At 50.3% G+C, this 8,988-nt stretch overlaps 1 protein-coding gene across 2 annotated transcripts in view; it reads left to right on the plus strand.

Annotated features, from left to right (window-relative positions):
• Positions 1 to 1,476: 1,476 nt before the first annotated feature.
• Inpp4b (inositol polyphosphate-4-phosphatase type II B) overlaps positions 1,477 to 8,988 on the plus strand; it is a 461,147-nt gene continuing 453,635 nt past the window's right edge. The window contains exon 1 of one of the 2 annotated variants that reach the window (XM_090356905.1): positions 1,477 to 1,553. The gene's annotated coding sequence lies outside the window, so the exon portion shown is untranslated. Of the gene's footprint in view, positions 1,554 to 2,068; positions 2,131 to 8,988 lie in introns of those variants that run through there. The other variant, XM_090356906.1, reaches the window with a different exon arrangement.

The raw sequence follows: 8,988 nt of genomic DNA on the forward strand, positions 1-8,988 counted from the left end.
ACTAGGCCAAACTCTTGGCCCCTCCGAGTGGTTTTATTTTTAAGGCCAAAACTGAACAGGACCTACTCCTACAAGGACTCTCGGGATAGGAGCAGCTCCACCAGGTGACCCGTGTCCTGGTGGCCTAATGGACAGTTGGTGACTCACCCTTCTGCTTCTTCCTTCCACACAGCTCACAGTGATGGAGGCTGAGCAATGCAGAAATGATTGGGGAGAAGCCAATGGAAGACCAGCAGGGATTAGGAAGAGGACAGGTGAAGAACAGGTTCTGACTCAGATTCGTTCTCTCTGTCTCTGTCTCTCTGTACTGGGGCTTGAACTTCCAGTGTTGCTCAAGGCTGGTCCTCTACCATTTGCTCCACTTGCGGCTTTTTGCTGGCTCATGGGAGAGGTTGGTCTCCTGGACATATCTGCTGGTTTCAAGCTGTGGCACTCCGGGAAGCGTCCAGGGCTACGGGTGTGCACCATGTGTGGCCACCGGCTCTTAAGATTCCTTTTATAGGAGCCAAGTTCTGGGTTCAGGGTGGTGGAACACAACCCCCCCCCCCAAACCCCGAACCCCCCAAACAGCCCTCCCCAGCCACTCACTGACTCTACCTCCTCGCTGCAGTCACCTGTGTGAGATGAAGGGAGCCTGGGCCCCGAACCGCAGGGGACCGCGGGGCAGACCCGGCCTGGGTGACTCTCCACCACCGGCCGGGGAGGGAGGCGGGGGGGGGGGCGCGGGGCACACGGCAGTCGGTCTGCACGCGCGCGGGTGGACCCGTGCGGCCCGCTCCCCCTTCCCCGCCCCCGGGCCGAGCGGGGCCGGGTCGGTCGGCCCTACCTGGAGCCTCGGGGCCGAGGATTCCCGGAGAGCCGCCAGGTGGCAGTTGTCAGGCGCCGACAGGAGGGAGGAAGGGGGGAAGAAGGAGGGGGGAGGCCGCCCGCCCGCCCGCGGCCTCGGCGCCGCGCCGAGCGCTCCCCCCTGGGTTTCCAGGGCCGGGGTGAGGGGTCTCCTTCCACGCAGCGATCGGCCGCGCGCCCCGCTGGCCGGACGCCTCCCGGGCCGAGGCGGGTCGCCCGCGAGCCCCCGCACACCTCCACCGGGGCCGGGGGGCGAGGGAGGCCCGTCCCGAACGCGCGACGCCGCTGCCCACTCACCGCGGGCTCCACCTCGGCCCGGGCGCCCCTGCCCTGCCCTGCCTGCCCTGCCTGCCCCGGCCGCGGGGTCCCCCAGACCCGGCCTGAGCCCGAGCTCCGCGCCGGCGGGGGCGCGCGAGGGGCGGGGGCGGCGCGAGGGCCGCGGCGGGCGGCGGAGCAACTTCTCCGGGGGGCGCGGCGAGCGCGGCCGGAGCCTCGGGAGCCTCGGGGGCCTCGGGAGCCGCAGCCCCGCGCCCCGCGCCGGCGCCCGCCCGCCTGCCCTCCCGCCCCGGGCTCCCGGCCGCGGCGCCCGAGCCGCGCTCTATAAATAGCGGGCTCAGCCCCGCCGCGCACACGGCGCCCGCGGACGCGGCAAAGTCGGGCGAAAAGTGCCGGCGCGGCCGCCGCGAGCCGCCCGAGGACAGGCGATGGTGAGCGTCCCGCCGGGGCCCGGGGAGGGCGCGGGAGCGGGGGAGGGGCCGGGGAGGCGGCGGCGCCCGAGCCTCGTCCCGGGGGAGGGCGGCGAGTGCCGCAGCAAGTTTCCCCGCCTCGCTCCTCCCCGCAGCCCGGCGCCCGGCGTCCGCGGTGCGCCCCGGGGTCTCGCGCGGCCCCCGCCCCCCGTCCCCCGTCCCGGGGCACTCGGAGCCCTGGCCTCGCTGACCCGCCGGCGCCCGCGTCCACCGCCGCCGTCCCGGAGAGGGGGTGGCGGGGGGGGGTGGCCCAGCCCCGGGTCCCGGCCGCGGACTCCCCCCTGCCAGCCCGAGGAGGTCCCGGGGGCGCTCGTGGAGAGCCGGGGTCTGCGGGAGGGCGGAGGGGGGCGCTCCTCCCCCGGCTCCGGGAGCTGCCGCAGGCGCCCCCGCCCCGCGCAGGGCCGGCGCTGGGCTCGGGCTCCGGGAGGGAGCGAGGCTCGCCGCGGGCTGCCCGGACCCCCGCCGCCGCGGGCCGGGGTGTGCGCCCGCGCGCGTGGACGGCCCCGCGGCTTCTGTGTGGGGACAAAAGGTTCACCAGGTGAGGACGCGCACGGGGGCCTTGGCGGCGGCGGCCCGGGACTCGCCGGGCACCCCGGCGTGGGGCACGGCGGCCGTCCTCGGGGGCGGCGTGCGTTCCGGCCGGGCGGGTGGTCCGGAAACTTCCCGGGGAAGCCCGCGGGGCTCGCGTCCGTCTCGCCGCCCCTTTCCCCGAGCCCTCCGGGCTGGCGTCTGTCCCCCTCGAGTAGTCCTCGGGGGTCCTCGGCGGGCGGGCCCCGGGGGTGGGCAGGGGAGAAGTTGTCAGGGCGTGGCTCTGGAGGGGCGGAGGAGCTGCGGATCTCCTCCTCCCGGGGGTCCGCCTGGCTCGGGGTGAGCTGAGCCGGAGCTGGCTCTGCACACCTGTGTGCGCGCGCGCGCGCGTGTGTGTGTGTGCGGTGTGTGTGCGCGCGCGTGTGTCCGTGCGCGCGTGTGCGGTGTGTGTGCGTGTGTGTGTGCGCGTGTGTGCGCGCGCGCGCGTGTGTGTGTGTGCGGTGTGTGTGCGCGCGTGTGTGTTCGTGCGCGCGTGTGCGGTGAGTGCGCGCGCGTGTGTGTCCGTGCGCGCGTGTGCCCGGACCCTTGGCTGACTCCTGCAGAACGGGACCTGGGGGTGGTCCGCTGGCTTAGCGCGCCGGGACAGGGTCGGCCGCGCGGTCCTCGGAGACGAGCCCGAGTAAGTGATCCACGACTGTGGGAGATCCGTGGCCGGGAAGACCCGAACCTGTTGGACTGGTGGTGACTGGAAGGGTTTCTGCCATAGGATGGGTTTTCAGGGTTATTTCCTGAACATTGTCCTTGAAAGGTTATGAAATGTGCCCGGGAACGGAGGCTGCACGCCCACTCTGTTTAGCCAACAGTTGCTGATTGGAAAAATCTCTTAGATTTGGAAAATATTCTTTCTGCTTAGGCACATTGGTATTTCTTGGAGGGAAACTCATGGGCAGTTAGAATGAGCACATTTATAACAGGGCTTTGCTTTTGACCCTGATCAATTACAAGAAAAATCCAAGAGTCTGGAAATCCAGAATCAGGAGCGTGCCAGGCCTAGGGGGGTGGAATCCCCCAAACAACTCTTGAAATGTTGAGTAGGAGCTTTGCCTTGGAGAATGAAAATAGACTGAATGGCTTCTTTAAAAGCTGAAGATGGAGCATTTTTTTTTTGTCTAAGTGTTAAATGGAACTTGTGTTATAGACTCACCAGTCGAATTTGATTATAAAATAATGCAATTAGTGTTGTGAAATGGAAAATTGTTATGCTCAGGGAAAAGCAAGATATTTGTTCTACATTGTGCAAATTGAAAGTTAGTCATTTCTTTTCTGAAACACTGGAATATCTTCTAGTCCTGGCAAGGCATATGTCCTCATGAATAATAGTTACCTTGTATTACCATGAGACAAAATCCAAGAAGGGAGGTTCCCTGCAAGAGAAAGAACTACAAACTAGCCTTCTAGCTTGCAGCAACCACAGAGATGTCAGTTTGCAGGTGAGCCTCTAACATCTGAAAATATGAAGTTAAGTAAAGCTGAAATGTAAGTAAAATGCTTACCAAGGAACGATTGCATTTTCTTATTTCACAGTATGCAGTGCTCAGTAATACAAGTATTTAGCTGTATAAACATTATGCATTTACTCTGTATGGAATAGACCCTCGTCTTCTGGTAGATTGGAACGCTCTGTTTTCAGTCATCTCAAGTGGAATATTCAGAAGCTGTATCAGTCTTTTCTGCATTCTGTACCTTACTCTCTCAAGACAAGTCATCTCTCTTTATAAAGTCCTTAGGGCTCTGCTCCAGGGGCTATGCTGGTGTGCTGCATGCGTGTGTGTGTGTGTGTGTGTTCTGGTGCTAGAGCTTGAAATTAGAGAATTAGAGTCCGGGTACTGCCCCTGTGCATGGTCTTGTTTCAAGGCTGGCACTTTACCAGTTGAGCCATAGCTCCACTTCTAGCTTTGCTTTGCCCTCCCTCCCTCCCTCCCTCCCTCCCTCCCTCCCTCCCTCCCTTCCTTCCTCCCTTCCTTCCTTCCTTCCTTCCTTCTGTATTTTTGGTAGTTAATTGGAAATAAGAGTCTCATGGACTTTCTTGCTCAGAATTTGAACCATGATTTCAGCCTCCTGAAGAGCCAGGATTGCAGTGTGAGCTTTCACTACTTTTAAAAATGCTGACTGTGAAATCCCTGATCAAGACTGACTTAGGGTATCCTAAGATGCCGAGGTTATCCTAGATAATACCTACTCTAATACTGGGCTTAGGTATGATGTTGTTAAACCCATAATTTCAACTTAAACATTTTTTTGTAGCTAAGTCAAAATGATGACACTGATTGACTTTTCTTGAATGTAAAATACACAACCTTTGTGTCCCAAACTTTCCATATAGTATGTATCTAAAAAGGCATTAAGATATGGGGGAATATTTTAAGGAAACTTTCAAAGTCACAGGCACAATTGTCATTTGAATCAAGCTGCATTAATCCACTGTCTTTATGAATTTCATGACTTTGTAGATTATAAAGCATTTTAAGATGCTTATGAGATTGTATGGATTTTAGCTATATTGCATATACATACATATATACATATATATGTGTATATATCTGCAACCACAGCAAGACTTTTCTTATAGAAGGCAGAATTATATTCACTGCCTTCTACCCTGGGAATATCTCATTATAGATGGCATACAAGAGGCCAATGGAATATGTAGAAGCTGCAACTCTGAATAATTTTTCCCAGTTGACTTTGTAATTTTACTGACCATAGGCTGTTATGGAAGTGTCATTCCAACACTGTCCAATGCCTGCTCTTAAAATCAGGTTTTCCAAAGGGATGTTCTGTTTTCTGCATTTGGCAGGAGACCAGCCAGGTATCCTGATGGTGTGTTGAAGGGCTTAAAATAGCTGTTGGCAGAATGAAGGGAGCAGGCAGTCATTTGGTTAAGCTGATTAGAGGAAATCTTGAGAAGTCTTTCAAAATCATATGACCGTTGGGAATTATCTTTGGGAATTACATAATTAATTATGTGAATACAGTACTCCTCTTCAAAGGCGGCCTTCTCTGTCTGTCTCCTTCCCTTTCTATCTCTGCATTCATCCATCCATCCATCTACCTACATACTTACCTGTATACCTATCCATTTGTCTATCCCCCTCTGTCTTTCTTGATCTACTCTTCTTTGAATGCTGATCAGAACTCTGCTTGTGCAGGATCAGGGAAACAACAGCCATGAAAACCACCCTCTGAGATAAAAGGAAAAATATAATTCTTGAATATTTCCATATGTTAACTGTTTATAATATGCCATTTACTGATAAGTCTTTGGTAATGTTAAAAAAGAACCCGATGCTTTTATGCCTCTTAAAAATAGTGTGAGTTTAAGAAAAAAGTTAAGCGATGATGATTCAATGGGAAAAATTTCACCATTACAAACGTAACAGTGGTATTAACCTTTCCCTTTAGTGATGTTGCCATGTTGACTGGGTTTAGGGAAACCCTTTGAAACACAGTGAGTCAAATAAAGTCTATTCCCTGACCGCAGCACAGCCCTCCTGAAGAATCATTTTTGGTACTTTCAAAAGAATTCAAACTTCATTTCTGTGGGATTTTGCTTTCCTAGACAGAAGATCAAGAACGAGCTCTAGGTATTATCAAAACATGGAAGTTAATCATGAGAAGGATTTGAACTAAAGTCAGGCTAGTGACCAACATAGAACTCAAAACCAGGAGCACTTTACAGAGAAGTTAAAGATGATAACTGTGTCCAGGAAAGTTTTATTTTAAATTAATTAATTAATTATTTTATTATTATTTTTTTGTCGGTCATGGGCTTGAACTCTGGTCCTGGGCATTGTCCCTGAGCTCTTCAGCTCAAGGCTAACACTCTACCACTTGAGCCATGGAGCCACTTTCAGTTTTCTGGTGCTTAATTGGAGATAAAGAGTCTCATAGACTTTTGTGCCTGTACTGGCTTTGAACTGTAATCCTCAGATTTCAGCCCCCTGAGTAGCCAGGATTACACATGTGAGCCACCAGTACTCCACTTCCAAGAAAGTTTTAAAATGCCTGTCATGATAATTTCTCAGTATTCTCATGAATCCCTTTTAAACCAGCACACCTTACCTTTATAACAGAATATGTTACATGATTGATACCTAGTATAGCACCTTCATTAGCAAAGTCTGGAGCTTCTTACCTCTACTAATCCAATCTGATCTTCCTCAAAAAGATCGGTGACTTTTATGGTCTCTGTGATTCCATCTATCTGAGAAGCCTTCTTCTGTTGAAAATTTTGAGAATAAATGTGCTTCAAAATTCTCTTGTTGAGCAGAGTTGTTTTAAAATATAATGTTACCACATTTTTAAAGCTATCCCTTGCCCAGCTGGCATGAAAGGCACACTTGGCACTAGGGGGCACTGTGTAATGCTTAGAAGGTCTGGGTCATTTTAATTACAATATACTCTATTTTGAAGCTTTTAAACTATTTATTTAGATCATGAGTGAGTTAATGAAATTAAAGTCAACAGGCACATAAATCCTTAGAAGCATATTTAGGAGATCTATTATTTGTAATACTTTCAAGATTTGATTGTAATGTTTAGTACATTCTGCTTGTATGACAGGCCTGCTTATGTGCAGAACTGTTGGAATTACTTGAATTAAACATGTCAGATTTTTGTAACAACAGAGTAAGATAAAGGGAAATAGGAAAGTTTATGAAGATGATGGAAAAATAAAACCATATGAAAATTCTCATTGTATTAACTATTAGCCATTTGCCTTTTAACTCCTCTCTTCTCATAATACCAGCTGAGGAAACGCTTTTTCTAGGAGTCAGAGGCTTTAATTATTCATCTTATCTATCTCCTTGCCTTTGCCTCAGTGGGGGAAAAAATGAAAGAAATGAAAAAGCAAGAGAAAAAGAAGACCAGCGGAAGGTGGTGGCGCGTGCCCGAATGCCAGCATTCAGAAGAGCACGGAGAAGGATCTGAAGTGCAAGGCCAGCCGGTCCCTGTCTCACATACAAGAAAACAAGCAGAATGAGAAGACGAAATAGAGAGTGGCTCACGTAGGGAGCAGCCAGGTGTTGACATGGCACCTCCCCGTAACGTGCTGCGATTCACTGCTTACTGCGGCTGTGGAAGGCTGGCCGCTGTATGTGCAGACATCCCCAGGGGTGGGCTTGTCACAGAACCAACCCTTTGCTTCCTTCCTCTTTGTCCAGGAATGGGACTCCTGAATGATTTAGCCTGTAGGCTGGACGTCAGCCATGTTCACTGCCTGCGGCTACGGTAGGATTCCTTTACCCTGTGTCCTCACCAGCATTTGGGGTTTGTTTTCCCGAGAGTGGACATTCTGACTGGAGGCTGAATCTCGGTGTCATTTCTGTTTGTGTTTCCTTACAGAAACACAAATGCTAAACATTTCTGTATGTACTTATTAGTCATCGTACTTCTTTGGAGAACTGTTATTTTTTCTGTCCATTTATTAGTTGGATTATTTGTTCTTTTGGTTACGTGTATGAGTGCTTTCTGTATTCTAGCTATTCTTTATAAAACTTTAAATTATCTGTAAGTAGTTATAGGAAAGGGTTTCAATTCAACATATTCTTTATCCAATGAATAGTTGGCAAAGATTGTATCATCTTCTGTGGGTGGTTTTCATTGTGTGCAGAGCTTTTTACTTTTTATTGTGTGCCAGTCTTGGGGCTCGAACTCAAAGCCTGAGAGATGCCCTTGAGCTTTTTTTTTTTTTTTTTTTTTTTTGCTCGAGGGTAGCACTCTACCACTTGCGCCACAGCTCCACTTCCAGCTTTTTGGTGTTTAATTGGAGATGAGGGTCTCATGGAATTGTTTAGCTTTCTAAATAGCTAGATTTACTGGGAACCTCTGGCACCCAGCCAGGCCCATTGGTTAGTGCTTGCTGTTATTTCCTGGGCAGTTGTAGTTGTCTACGCTTGTGTCTTCAAGTACTTTCCCCAGTGTTTTCTTGCAGTATTTTCAAAATTTCAGGCCTTTGAGATTTTTGATCTATTTGCAGGGTTTTTTTTGTTTTGTTTTGTTTTGCAGGCTGAGCTCTGGGGAGCTAGTTTCACTGTACTATGTGTGGATGTCCAGTTTTCACAGCATCATTTATTGGACAGTTTTTTTTCTCACCTGATGTATGTTTTGGGGGCCACTTTTGCTATAGCTATGTGTGTTTATTTCTGGGTCTTTGATCTTGTTTCACTGGTCTACATGTTTGTTTTTATGCCAGTACCAAGCTGTTTCTATTTCTATGCATCTGTAGTCTAACTTGAAGTCTGATATTGTGATACCTCCAGCATTGCCTTTTCTGCTTTGCTTTAGATATGAGGGACCTTTAAAATTTACATATTTATTTTTGCACGGAATTTTTATGTCTGTGAAGAATGACATTGGGATGTCAATGGAGAATGCGTTGAATAAAATTTATTATTTTACTACTACTACTGTATTGTTATTATCTTATGTGCTACTAGAGATTGAAGTTCTGGCCTCATGTTCACCAGGCAAGCACTGAACCATTTAGGCTATGCATCCAGTCATTTGCTTTTAGTTGTTTCACCTTACCACTCATGCTGGCCTTAAACCACAGTCCTCCTAATTCTTGAATAGTTGGGGTTATAGTCATGTGCTATCCTGTTTATCCCTTATTATGTAAACTTTTGAGGATGAACTTTCACGATCCTTTAGCTAGACGCTGCTGTTGTCAAGTCACGCTCAATTGTTTCATTATAGTCCTGTTCACGTTTTCTCTTTGAGATACTGGGGGCAAATGAAAGATTAGAGCAAAAGAAGCATATTTATAAAACATTTATTTACCACTAGAGGTATTGTATGAAGAGTG

Source organism: Megascapheus bottae, chromosome 23 (assembly GCF_031878675.1).
Source record: "Megascapheus bottae isolate mThoBot1 chromosome 23, mThoBot2.hap1, whole genome shotgun sequence".
NCBI lineage: Eukaryota > Metazoa > Chordata > Mammalia > Rodentia > Geomyidae > Megascapheus > Megascapheus bottae.